At 40.3% G+C, this 13,610-nt stretch overlaps 2 non-coding genes across 2 annotated transcripts; both read left to right on the top strand.

Moving 5' to 3' along the window:
- The first annotated feature begins 9,898 nt into the window (after window positions 1-9,898).
- Window positions 9,899-10,005, top strand: LOC131228420 (small nucleolar RNA R71). Its single transcript, XR_009162922.1, has one exon. It is a non-coding gene; the product is annotated as a small nucleolar RNA R71 (small nucleolar RNA).
- A 1,032-nt stretch (window positions 10,006-11,037) lies between these two features.
- LOC131228417 (small nucleolar RNA R71) lies at window positions 11,038-11,144 on the top strand. Its single transcript, XR_009162919.1, has one exon. It is a non-coding gene; the product is annotated as a small nucleolar RNA R71 (small nucleolar RNA).
- The last annotated feature ends 2,466 nt before the right edge of the window (window positions 11,145-13,610 follow it).

Raw genomic sequence — 13,610 nt, 5'->3', positions numbered from 1 at the left:
AACATTGACGAAAAAAAAAATATTCAGGACAATCAAAACCTAAACTAGAACTTGCCTTACAGTTCTTCTTTTTTATTCTTCCAGCTTTTGATTTTTCCATTGAGGGGTAGGGGAATCAAATCCGCACCTATAGGGAGCAAACCTACGGTGAAGATCGTACACCCAACCCTTTCCTGATGACCACTTTTTTTTTTAGCTGGGTATTCTTTTTCTTTCATTCATTCTTTCTTTTTTCTCTTTATTCTCTTTTTTTTCAAAAACATCTTCTTCTTTTTCTATATTCTTCTTATCGAACATGATGGACAAATTCCCTAGGTTGGTTCCTTCCATGCTTAATGATCACCAAGTTATAATTCAATATCGAACTGAAACCTTAATGTGCAAGCGAGATGTGTCCTGTGAATTCATGACTCAATAAATGTTTAAAACTTCTAATCATGGATTAACAATTCGAACTTAATTGTGAAATCTAATAGATAATTAAATCCAAGAGTCATAAATTATCAACATCACGTATCTTACAATTCTAAATCAAAGATGGTCGTCAAAATCACATCGAATTTACAAGAAATTCAAGAAAAATTTTAAAAAAATTTCACAATTTTCTGCTTAACACCAAGAAAACACTGAGTAGGTAACCTAATCTCCCACCCCCAACCTAAAATCTACATTGTCCTCAATGTAAAAGATATGAGCATGCAATGCACATGGCACAATGAAGGTAAAGGAAAAGTGATGGGAAGATAGTACCTGAATAACGAATCAAGAGACTTTTCCATAGAGATCTCAACTTGAGAGCAGGTTAGTATGAGAGTGAAACACGAAAGTCAACTATCCTAAAACAACGTATCAAGTAAACTAAGCTAACGACATAAAACTGTCTATCCTAGAATAGCATAAAGCAAACTATCCTAGTCTTATGAAAGTGATAAACCTACTTATACCTCCATCAGATTAGGAGATCAATCCTGGTAAATAAGATTAGTCAGAGGCATGGACATATCCTCTTAATCAAATTTCTTGACAAATGGTTTTAATTAATGTCCATTTACTTGAAACTCCTTGCCATTGTCGGGATCTTTTATCTCGACGGCCCCATGAGGATAAGCAGTGACAACAATGTAAGGGTCGGTTCAACAAGATCAAAGCTTACCTGAAAAGAGATGTAGTCGAGAGTAATACAAAAGGACTTTCTGACCTGGCGTGAATGATTTTTATAGAATATGTTGATCATGAAACACCTTCATCCTGTCCTTGTAAATTCTTGAGTTCTCGTACACGTCATTCTGGATTTCTTCAAGTTCATTCAACTGAAGTTTGCGTAGCGAGCTAGCATTGTTTAGATTGAAATTCATATTTTTGATTGCCCAGTACGCTTTATGTTCCAACTCCACAGGCAAGTGACAAGCCTTCCCATAGACAAGTCTAAAGGGAGACGTTCTAATAGGGGTTTTAAAAGCAGTACGGTATGCCCATAAGGCATCGGTCAATCGGGTTGACCAATTCTTACGATCAGGGTTAACCATTTTTTTCAGAATATGTTTGATCTCCCTATTGAAAATCTCAGGTTGTTCACTTGTCTGTGGATGGTATGGGGTGCTCACCTTATGAGAGATACCGTTTTTCTTCATTAAGCTCTCGAATGGTCTATTACAAAAGTGTGAGCCCCCATCACTAATGATGGCTGGAGGCATTCCAAACTAAGAAAGGATATTCTCTTTTAAGAATTTAATGATTGTGCGATAGTCATTGTTGCGGCATGGAATTGCTTCGACCCATTTAGTGACATAGTCTACAGCAAGCAAAATATACAAATTTTCAAAGGATTGGGGGAATGGTCCCATGAAATCAATGCCCTAGCAATCAAATGCTTTTATGATAAGATGTGATTCAAAGGCATCAAATTTTGATGTGACAATGCTCTTAATTTCTGACAACGCTCACAAGCCTTGCAAAACTCATAGTGTCCCTGAACATAGTGGACCAACAAAAGCCACACTACAGAATCTTGGTTGTGTTCTTTTTAGCAGAAAAGTAACCATCACAGGCCTGTAAGTGACAGAAGGAGATGACACTCTAATGCACATCGTTTGACACACATCTCCTTATGATTTGATCTGGAGAATATTTAAACAAATATGGATCATCCTAGGATAAGTTGGGCACCTCAATAAAGAATTTCTTCTTATCTTGTGCAGTCCAATGTGTCGGTATGGAACCTGTGGCAAGATAATTAGCAATATTAGCGAACCAAGGTGAATGGAAGACTCTGAACAGTTGTTCATCAAGGAACATGTCATTGATATGGGTCGCCTCAAGGGAATCATAGGTATTAAGGCGAGAAAGGTGATCGGCCACTATGTTCTCTACTCCCTTTTTATCTTTAATTTCCAAATCAAATTCTTGAAGTAGAAGGATCCATCTTATCAGGTAGGGCTTAGAATCATTCTTAGAAAGAAGATACTTGAGTGTCGCATGATCTGTGTAGATAATGATCTTGGATCCGATTAAGTAGGACGTAAATTTATCCACGGCGAACATCATGGCTAAGAGTTCATTTTCCATAGTCGAGTAGTTCACTTGGGCAGGATTTAGAGTCCTACTCGCGTAATGAATAACGTAAGGCCTCTTATCTTTTCTCTGACCTAGAATCACTCTAAGAGCATAATCAGAAGCGTCGCACATAAGCTCAAAAGGAAGGCTCTAGTCGGGTGGCTGCATGATAGGTGCAATGGTTAACATGCCCTTAAGCTTGGTGAAAGCTTCCTGGCATTGCTCAGTCCACTCGTATGGTGCATCCTTTTGAAGAAGATTACATAAAGGACGAGAGAGGAGACTAAAGTCCTTTATGAATCATCTGTAAAACCCTGCGTGTCCTAAGAAGGATCGCACATCTCTGATGTTCTTGGGTGGAGGTAGGTTAGAGATAAGATCAATTTTTTCCTTATTTACCTCAATTCCCTTGGACGAGATGATATGCCTAAGGACAATTCCCTTTTGAACCATAAAATGGCACTTCTCCCGATTAAGTACCAGTGTAAAGCCCGTATCCTGGTCCATACTATTCTGTTGACTCCCGCAATCCTTCCCGACAAATTTTGGCAATCTGCAACCTATAATCGATGTTTGCACGCGACCCTAAGTCGTATCTCGTAGATTTAAGTCGGCTTAATCTGAGACTTGTACCATTGTGACCGCACCATCGCAACGGTTCTGACATCGCGTCTTGCACACCGATTTGATACCCTGTCCAGAAGATGTGGGCCAGCGTTTATTTTGAAGAAACGCCACGCATTTGCGAACCCAAGAGAATCTCTACAACCCATCCCATTAATTAATCGATCAAAGTACACACCCATGCTTTCTTTCTCCCCAAGTCAAGCAACCATCCAAAGTCAACTCTCAAGTCAAGTACATTTATCAACTCACATCCATCACTCACACCCATCACCTCTCTTACAACCACCCTTTCCCTCTCTCTTTCTCAACACAAATTCCAAGCAAAAAGAGTGGTGGACGTCTAAGCATTTCTAAGGAGAGAAAGTGAGATGTGTGTGGCCCACTTCCCACCCCAAGATCCATCATCCTAGCCCTTCAATTCTCATTACCTTCCATCAAAGTGAGACACAAGAAGATTGGCGTTCCATCGGACCAAGAAGATCGAATGGTGGGTGTTTCTGTAGGCCTAGATTTCATATTTTTTGATGATGGGCCAAGTGAGGCCTACTGATTGATGGTATGGATCTCACTTTGGATTCTCATGATCATTCCATGATGGGGCCATTCTCCATGGACCTCATCATAATATTTATTTCCTTGCATAAATAGGGTCATCTAGTCCTTCCATTTTGGTGGAGAAGGAATCTCCACCATTGATTTTGAATTGGTGGGCCCACATGTAATGGGACCCACTTGATGTATGATTGAATGCATGGAAAGGGAGGGCTCATAGTGGTGGAGCCCTCCATCATCACGTCTCTCTCTCTCTCTCTCTCTCTCTCTCTCTCTCTCTCTCTCTCTCTCCTTCCTTTACTTTGTGGCCCATTTAATGAGGGTATGTGGTGTCCAAACCGTCCATCAAATGGACCCCATGGCTATCCAAACATGGGGACCAACCCACTTGCCTACCCCTTGGAGGGTCTAGATGATGGGAAAACACACATATCCGGTTGATCCAATCAAGTGGGCCACGTCCACGTGAGACCCACCTTAATATATGTTGTATTCAAACCGTCCAGCGTCCAAGGATGCTAGACATGGCCACACAGTGAAGTGTGAATAGATAGTGGGATGTACTCACAGCTAAAGAAAAAGAAAAGAAAAAGAAAAAAATATAAATATTAGCTTAGTTTAAGGTTTTGGGTGGGCCACTCATGCAGGCCGCACCTTGATGTATGGATCTAATCCAAATCGTCCATCCCGTTCCCCTGATCATTTTAGGCGTGGAGCCGAAAAATGAAGCAAATCCGACTATCTGGTGGGCCATAGCATAGAAAATAGTGTTTTTACCGTTGAAATCCATCCTAATATTTTCATACGCCAAAACACATCAAATATTGGGCTTGTTTAGCTTGTCTCGAGCCATAGGAGCTAGTGGACGGGGTGGATTCTCCTGATGCAGGCCCCACCTACAAGAATCCTCAAAAGAAAACAAAAACAAATATATATATATATATATATATATATATATATATAATAATAATAAGTAATGTAGCAGCCGCTGCTGCTGCAACGTCCAGAGGATGCACAACAGCGTCTTGCCACACTGAGCATGAACGGGCAGGGACGTGGGTCCCAACCGAAGGCCCCACCATGATGTGTGTAGAACATCAACACCGTGCATTTGGTAGGCCCCCTTTGGGGCAGTGGGCCCCCCAAAAATCTGTCGTATGTGGAACTTAGGTGGTCCACACGGCAGGGAATAGTGGGGATTGAGCATCTGCCATTAAAACCCTTTTGGGTTGTTACAGAAGTTTTGGATTGATATGAAATTTGTTTTTCCTCTTCATCCGGGTCTGTGTGACCTTATTAACAGATTGGATGGCAGATAAACGTTATGGTGGGCCCCATGTGGGACCCACTGATGTATGTATTGTATTCCACACGTGTGGACCCCACTATGAGGTATGTGATTTATCTATGCCATCCACCCCTATGGGCCCCCCATGATGCATGCGTTGCATCCAAACTGTCCAACCATTTTGAAAGACAATTTTAAGGCTTGTGATGGAATAAAAATGAGACAGATCTAGGATCAGGTGGACCAAATTACAGAAAATAGTGGGTTTGAACGTCCACCATTAAACCCTTGGGCTACCAAGTCTGGACCATTATGATATTGTTTTTCCTCTAAATCCATGTCTTTGTGACCTTACGAATAGACTGGATGGGAAATAAACCCTATGATGGGACCCACTAGAATTTAACCGTGGAAATCATTATCACCACGGTTAGATATGGTATGGTCTAGTTGATCTTTTAATATGATTCATTTTTTTATAATACTCTATATTGATTTCTAAAAATAGATGCATTCAACTCGGCCCATTGATTCGGCCCATTTAACTAGGCCCGATGTGATATATGAGGCCCGTTGTTGACACCCACCTTGATATATATAAGGCTATGTAATGAAGCCCATCTTGATGTATTTGTGGCCCATCCGTTGAGGCCCACCTTGACATATATGAGGCCCATATGATGCGGCCCATATGATGTATCTAAGGCTCATGGGTTGAGGCCCAATGGGATGTACACAAGTCTATTACAATGTGTGATTCTACCATGGTTTATGTAATGATGTTTATGGCGGCTTATGCCTTGGGAGCAATGATGGTTTGATGCCCACATTGTAAGTACAATGTTGGTTAAATGTCCGCATTGTAACTCTCCTTAGGGCCCATTGATAGGCCCATACTTGTTGTGTGCAAGCCGTCTAGGCCCATCTTCATTGTAAGGATAGTTTATCACTTTATAACATTCTTAGTATAATTCCATGACTCATGCCATACACATCATATGTATGCTTGATATGAGTAGAGACTGATCATAGCATATGCCATTGGGCAGATTATTTATGGGACTCACTGATAGGAGTTACCTATATGAGCGCGTGGTACGCATAAGATTGCTGCATGACTGACGATGTGACTCATGCATTTCGCATATGTGTGACATGATCATTGTACGCCCTGATGACATTAGGGCCGTGGCTCCACAGGCACATGGAGGATTATCGTGTCGGATACTAAAAATACTTAGTTATAGCACTATGGGCACTTAGGATGTCCTTGGGTGAAAGTCTCAGAACCTTTTTGGTACCAAGAGATGCTCCAACGTCTAAACCGAGTGGATACACGAGCGCAGGAGTGTCGAATACCAGTAGGCCGCATCTCCTATTGTGTTGTGGTCGATTGGAAGGGGTTGTGGCCTTATCCACCCGAGTGAGGGGGTTGTAAGCTAGGTTGAGTTTGACCAGCTCAGAAATGAGTCCGTTATCGATGAGTCGGGTAGGTATTGGCAGACTACTGGTCAGGTGGATAGTGTGGTCTATTCCACTTACGGGCTGTGTGACTAAGGAGACTACGGTCAGTGTGAAGTGTATTAGACCCCGGTGATATCCCAGATAGAAACTGTACTGATATGTGCACTTGATGAGGACTGGCATGCTTGCTTTACATCTCGCATATGACATTTGGCTACATAGGCCTCACATTGCATGACCTTGGTATGGCCAATAGCATTCATGCCTTGCATCACATAGCCTTGGTACGGCTGATAGTATTCATGGACTTACCGCATATTTCCGCATTACTTTGATATTGTATACTTAGCACTCGCCTTGTAAATACACTTACACCACCCTCTAAACTTTTGTAAGTTTATGCACGACCGTTGTGTGCAGGTGTCGTTGGATCACAACAGCGCTGAGGCAGGAGTGCGTATTAAATTATTTTGGAGCCTTTTAATCACCTTATATTTTCCTTTCCGCATTGTACTTAAAGTTTTTGATATAGTGAATATGTGTGATGTTGTTTTGTTACTTGGTTATGCTTGTGGTTATGTTTCATTACATAAAAAAATTCATACTGAAAATCCTCCTCATAGAATCCCAAGATCGGAATTTGGCATATGAGTGCCGGGATCCGAGAATGGGGCACTATAGAGGCTGTCGGCCCCAGATTCGGCGATTGAAAATTTTGTGAGCCCGTTTTCCAAGTTTGGGGCACGACAACCAGATTCTTTTCTTTACATCTTTCCAACACACATTTAAGACTCTCTAAGCACTCGCTAAAAGATGAACCAAAAACAGAGAAATTGTTCATGAAGACCTCTAGATATTTCTCCACCATGTCAGAAAAGATACTCATCATACATCGCTGAAAGGTGGCAGGGGCATTACATAACCCGAATGACATCCTTTTGTAGGCAAAGGTGTCGTAGGGACATGTAAATGTGGTCTTTTCCTGGTCCTCAGGGGCGATTTCAATCTGATTATATCCTGAATACCCGTCAAGGAAACAATAATAGGAATGACCAGCTAGCCTTTCCAAGATTTAATCAATGAAGGGCAAAGGAAAGTGGTCCTTCCTCGTGACGGTATTCAGCTTCTTGTAGTCAATGTACATTCTCCAACCAGTAGTAACTCTGGTTGGTATGAGTTTATTATTGGCATTGGCTATGATGATAATTCCAGACTTCTTAGGAACCACCTGAGTTGGACTCACCCATTGACTATCGGATATAGGGTATATGATACCCACATCCAATAGTTTTAGAACCTCGGCCTTAACCACTTCTTTCATGTTAGGATTGAGTCTACGTTGTGATTGTCGTGACGTCTTCGCATTATCCTCAAGATATATGCGGTGAGCACAAATCAAGGGGTCGATTCCCTTGAGGTCCGGTATCGTCCATCACTAGGCTCCCTTATGCTCAATGAGAGTAGTTATGAGCATACTCTCCTGTTCTTTCTTCAAGTGGGCAGAGATCACCACCGGGTATGTCTCATCTTGACCTAAATAGACATATTTCAAATCAAAGGGCAAAGGTTTTAGGTCAAGCTTCGATGGCTTGAGGTTAGACGGTAGAGGCACTACATCGGTTTGGGGCAATTCTTCAAATTGTGGCCTCCACCGGTTAACTTCAAGTACCGGTGCAGTATCAAGTAAGGCACACGTCTCCCTAATCATGTCATCATCCAAGTCATGAGAGTGGGCCAGACACATCTCTAGAGGGTCAGAGGATAAGGTCAAAGGCGTTCTATCTTCCACGAAAGAATCAATCATGTTAATCTCGTGGAAATCGTCATCATCCTCGAAATTTCTGCCATTATTGAAAAATATATTTGACTATAATGCCATATTCCCAAAAGACATGCTCATGACTCCATTCCTGCAATTGATTTAAAGTGGCAAGGAATGGACGACCAAGAATGACGGGAATCTGAGTGCTTCCATTATTGACGGGTTTAGTATCCAGGATGATGAAATCTACAGGGTAGTAGAATCTATCAACCTGAACTAACACATCCTCAATTACCCCTCTTGGTATACGAACAGAACGATCAGCGAGTTGTAATGTAGTTAAGGTGGTTTTCAATTCACCCAACCCTAGCTAATTGTATACTGAGTAAGGAATCAGATTAACGCTCGCTCCTAAGTTAAGAAGTGCGTGCTCAATGTGGTAGTTACCGATCATACATGATATATATGGTTGGGCTACTAGGATCCTTGTATTTCTGTGGCACATCTTACTTTAGGATGACACTCACTTTCTCAGTCAAGAAGATTTTCTTTTGAATACTCTATCGTCTTTTGGTCATGCATAGGTCTTTCAAGAATTTGGTATATGAAGGTATTTGTTTCACGGCGTTAAGTAGGGAAATGTTAACTTTTACTTTTTTCAACACCTCTAGAATATCCTGAGAGTTAGAGAGAGGTTTTGGTGCAACCAACTGTTGGGGAAATGGAGCAACTGGCTTCTCTAGAAGTTCCGGTTCTAATTTTTGTGGGGCATCATTACATCCATCATTGTTGTCCTCTTCCGAATCTTGAGGCTTTTCAGGCCTAACCGAAAGGGTTTTATCAATGATCTTCCCACTCCTAAGAGTGGTGATGGATTTAGTGTGCTCCATCTGATTTGAAGAGCTTAAGTTGCCAACTTCATATTACAGCTTTGGATTGGGAAGAGGTTGAGCTAGGAGGCTCCCCTTATTCCCAATCGTGTTTTCATCCTTAAGTCCTTATAGTGTTTTGTTAAGGTCTTACAAGGCTTGTAGCATACCCTGATTGAAAAGATCTCACTTTTCAAAAAGTTTTAAAACCAGATCCTCTTGAGGTTTCTCTTGTTGTTGTTGTGCAGTTTGATTAAAGAAACCTTGAGGGGTAGAAGTTTGTCCATTCCTCCAACTAAAATTTGGATGATTTTTCCAACCAGGATTGTATGTATTAGAAGTAGATCCATTGAAAGGTTTTTGATAGTTATTTACGGCATTGGCTTGTTCATTCAACACTCCTCGAAAGGCAGATATTGTAGGACAATTTTCAGTTGTGTGAATGTTACCATCATAGATGCCGCAAACAATCTCATTAACCTTATCCTTCTTTCCTTTCATGGCCTCAAATTTTCTTATGAGATTAATCACTTTATAATTGAGATCATCCTCTTCTTTCAGGAGAGACAATCCACCTTTCTCCTTAGATTGAATTGGCCTAGACGTAGTGTTCGATTTTGGGTAATGGTCCCATGATTGTGCATTTTCAACAAGTCTATTGAGGTAATCTCATACCTCACAACATCTTTATTTATGAATTCTCCATTACACATTGTCTCGACCAATTGGCGCATGGAAGATGTCAGTCCATCATAGAAAATGTTTGTAATGCGCCATGTTTCAAAGCCGTGTTGTAGGCATGAACTGACAAGATCCTTGAACCTTTCCCAACATTAGAAGAATGTTTCATCCTCCTTTTGGGCGAAGTTCATGATTGTTTTTCTAAGGGTAATAGTTTTATGATGTGGAAAAAATTTCTTTATGAATTTCCTTTGCATATCATTCCATGTTCCAATAGATCTAGGACGTAGTGAATGTAACCACATCTTAGCTTTCTCCTTCAAGAAAAAGGGAAAGAGTTTCAGCTTGATTGTATCCTCAGATACATTAGGAAAGTATAAAGTGGCTATGATCTCATCGAACTCTTTCAGATGTAAGTATGGACTTTCTGATTTAAGCCCATGAAATTTAGGAAGGAGTTGGATAACCCTTGACTTGATGTCCATATGTCTTGTATTTTCAGAAAAAATCATGCATGAGGGCGTACTCACCCCCGCCGGTTGTAAATAATCTCGTAAAGTACGAGGTGGGGGTGCTTGATGCACCTCATTCTCATCATGGACTTCCTTAAGTCTTGCAAGTCTTGTAGCATACCCTGATTGAAAAGATCTTGCTTTTCAAAAAGTTTTAAAACTAGATCCTCTTGAGGTTTATCTTGTTGTTGTTGTGAAGTTTGATTAAAGAAACCTTGAGGGGTAGAAGTTTGTCTATTCCTTCAACTAAAATTTGGATGATTTTTTCAACCAGGATTGTACATATTAGAGGTAGATCCATTGAAAGGTCTTTGATAGTTATTTACAGCATTGGCTTGTTCATTCAACACTCCTCGAAACGCAGACATTGTCGGCCAATTGTCAGTTGTGTGAATGTTACCATCATAGATGCCGCAAACAATCTCATTAACCTTATCCTTCTTTCCGTCCCTTGAATTTTCTTATGAGATTAGTCACTTTATAATTGAGATCATCCTCTTCTTTCAGGAGATACAATCTACCTTTCTCCTTAGATTAAGTCGGCCTAGACGTGGTGTTCGATTTTGGGTAATGGTCCCATGATTGTGCATTTTCAACAAGTATATCGAGGGAATCCCATACCTCACGACATCTTTATTCATGAATTCTCCATTACACATTGTCTCGACCAATTGGTGCATGGAAGATGTCAGTCCATCATAGAAAAAGTTTGTAATGCGCCATGTTTTAAAGCCGTGTTGTAGGCATGAACTGACAAGATCCTTGAACCTTTCCCAACATTGGAAGAATGTTTCATCCTCCTTTTGGGCGAAGTTCATGATTGCTTTTCTAAGGGTAATCGTTTTATGATGTGAAAAAAATTTCTTTATGAATTCCCTCTGCATATCATTCCATGTTCCAATAGATCTAGGACGTAGTGAATGTAACCACGTCTTAGCCTTCTCCTTCAAGGAAAAGGGAAAGAGTTTCAGCTTGATTGTATCATCAGATATATTAGGAAAGTATAAAGTGGCTATGATCTCATCGAACTCTTTCAGATGTAAGTATGGACTTTCTGATTTAAGCCCATGAAATTTAGGAAGGAGTTGGATGACCCCTGGCTTAATGTCCATATATCCTATATTTTCAGGAAAAATCATGCATGAGGGCGTACTCACCCCCGTCGGTTGTAAATAATCTCGTAAAGTACGAGGCAGGGGTGGTTGATGCACCTCATTCTCATCATGGACTTCCTCAGGTCTTGCAAGTCTTGTAGCATACCCTGATTGAAAAGATCTTGCTTTTCAAAAAGTTTTAAAACCGGATCCTCTTGAGGTTTATCTTCTTGTTGTTGTGCAGTTTGATTAAAGAAACCTTGAGGGAAAAAAGTTTGTCCATTCCTCCAACTAAAATTTGGATGATTTTTCTAACCAGGATTGTACGTATTAGAGGTAGATCCATTGAAAGGTCTTTGATAGTTATTTATAGCATTGGCTTGTTCATTCAACACTCCTCGAACTGCAGACATTGTCGGCCAATTGTCAGTTGTGTGAATGTTACCATCATAGATGCCACAAACAATCTCATTAACCATATCCTTCTTTCCGTCCATGACCTCGAATTTTCTTATGAGATTAGTCACTTTATAATTGAGATCATCCTCTTCTTTCAAGAGATACAATTCACCTTTCTCCTTAGATTGAGTCGGCCTAGACGTGGTGTTCGATTTTGGGTAATGGTCCCATGATTATGCATTTTCAACAAGTCTATCGAGGTAATCCCATACCTCACGATATCTTTATTCCTGAATTCTCCATTACACATTATCTCGACTAATTGGTGCATGGAAGATGTCAGTCCATCATAGAAAAAGTTTGTAATGCGCCATGTTTTAAAGCCGTGTTGTAGGCATGAACTGACAAGATCCTTGAACTTTTCCCAACACTGGAAGAATGTTTCATCCTCCTTTTGGGCGAAGTTCATGACTGTTTTTCTAAGGGTAATCGTTTTATAATGTGGAAAAAATTTCTTTATGAATTCCCTTTGCATATCATTTCATATGCCAATAGATCTAGGACGCAGTGAATGTAACCACGTCTTAACCTTCTCCTTCAAGGAAAAGGGAAAGAGTTTTAGCTTGATTGTATCCTCAGATACATTATGAAAGTATAAAGTGGCTATGATCTCATCGAACTCTTTGAGATAAAAGTATGGACTTTCTGATTTAAGCCCATGAAATTTAGGAAGGAGTTGGATAACCCCTGGCTTGATGCCCATATGTCCTATATTTTCAGAAAAAAATCATGCATGAGGGCATACTCACCCCCGCTGGTTGTAAATAATCTCGTAAAGTACGAGGCGGGGGTGCTTGATGCACCTCATTCTCATCATGGACTTCCTCAACCCTAGGTTAGGGTAGTGTTGAGGTTGATTTGTAGCCATTACTTCAATTAACTCTGGGGATCTCTAGCGATGTTTAGTCCTGCGATGGACAGTCAATCCCTCAACTAATCCTCCTTCAGTCAAGAGACGTCAAGTGTTATCACGAACCCACTTGGGCATGAAACACTCATAACCCTCAATTCAGATTCTAACCCTAGACCTAAGAGGAAAATTAGAAAGGAATTCTAGAAATAAAGAGGAAAGAAGTCACCGAATTTGAAGTCCTAAGTTAAGATCCTGCAAAACAAAACAAACCAAGTTAGTTTCTAGAAGATAAAACCGAATCTAAATGTTAGAAAAAGTAAGGAAATAAGGACGAAGTTACCAGATTAGAAGATCTATCAAAAATCCTACGAAGTAGGAAAACAGGTTAGTTATAGAAATCAATAAGAAAGGAAAAACTAGAAATAAAACCTAATCTTAAACTAATCCTAAGACTAATTAATTTCAGAAAAATGAAGCCGTCAGTCCCTGGCAATGACGCCAAAAACTTGTTCACTCCCTAAGTATAGGGTTGTGATGTAGTAATAAACTCGGTGAGACCGAGGTCAAATCCTAAGGGATTGGAACCTGTACGTAATCTGAAACTAAATCGAACTAGAACTAGACTAAGATGAAATCTAACTCGAATATAATTGAGAGAATAATGATGAAATATTTATCTAAAACTTAGAGAATTCAGAGGAAGGAAACTAGGGATTTAAAGGATCCACTTGTAGAGATCAGGGAGATCTTATGCCTTCTTCAAGAACTCAACTAGACTTAGAGTCCCATCTTCATCCAGTTGGAGGGTGTAACCATGAAAATCAAAACTGAACTTCCTTTTATCTAGTTTTCAAGAGATGAAAGGTATAAGAATTAGAATAGATTTAGTCACCAAA

This window comes from Magnolia sinica, chromosome 15 (assembly GCF_029962835.1).
Source record: "Magnolia sinica isolate HGM2019 chromosome 15, MsV1, whole genome shotgun sequence".
NCBI classification, from domain to species: domain Eukaryota; kingdom Viridiplantae; phylum Streptophyta; class Magnoliopsida; order Magnoliales; family Magnoliaceae; genus Magnolia; species Magnolia sinica.
The sequence above is the reverse complement of the archived record's forward strand: the minus strand, read 5'-3'. Positions and strand labels throughout refer to the sequence as shown.